Source organism: Myotis lucifugus, unplaced genomic scaffold, assembly GCF_000147115.1.
Source record: "Myotis lucifugus unplaced genomic scaffold, Myoluc2.0 scaffold_110, whole genome shotgun sequence".
NCBI lineage: Eukaryota > Metazoa > Chordata > Mammalia > Chiroptera > Vespertilionidae > Myotis > Myotis lucifugus.
Genome location: NW_005871158.1, coordinates 2,231,928 through 2,232,555, shown reverse-complemented (window position 1 = coordinate 2,232,555; position 628 = coordinate 2,231,928).

Below are 628 nucleotides of genomic sequence, written 5' to 3'. Positions count from 1 at the left end.
CCAACCTCCTGCACCCTATCTCTCCCCACAGCTGGCAGGCCCTGATGATTGGCCCACCACCCACCCACCACAGTGGCAGCGAGGGGAGGAGGGGAGGAGGCGGGAAACTGTGTAGTGGTGGGGCGCTGGCGTTGGCATGTTCCTTCCACTCCTGGCCCAGCAACCGTTGCCTCCTCTTCCAACTCCCTGGGGCCTTTGGGGCCCCGGGCTGGGATGGGGAACCGGGGGTAGGTGGTGGATGCAGCCCCTTTCCCAGGGGGGCCCAGGACCCGCTCCCTCCTTGGGGCTAGCAGCCAATCTCCCATGCCCCATCCCTCCCCTCCGCTGGCAGGCCTGATTGGCCCGGTCCCAATTGACCCTAATCGACAGCTAGGCTTAGAGACCCACCCGTGCACAAATTCATGCACTGGGCCTCTAGTATCCTAAAAATGAAGTCAATGAGCACTTTTCTATTAAAGAAATAAACCCTCCTTCTATCATATAGTATTACTTGAGCCAGGGACTTTTTTTTTTAATCTAGTATCTACTATTGGCTGAAGAGAGAGTATTCATAGATCTCAGACAGAAAATACTCTCAGTGGTCAATACTGGGGTTTTTTTAGGCATTTTTCAAATGAGTAGATTGACA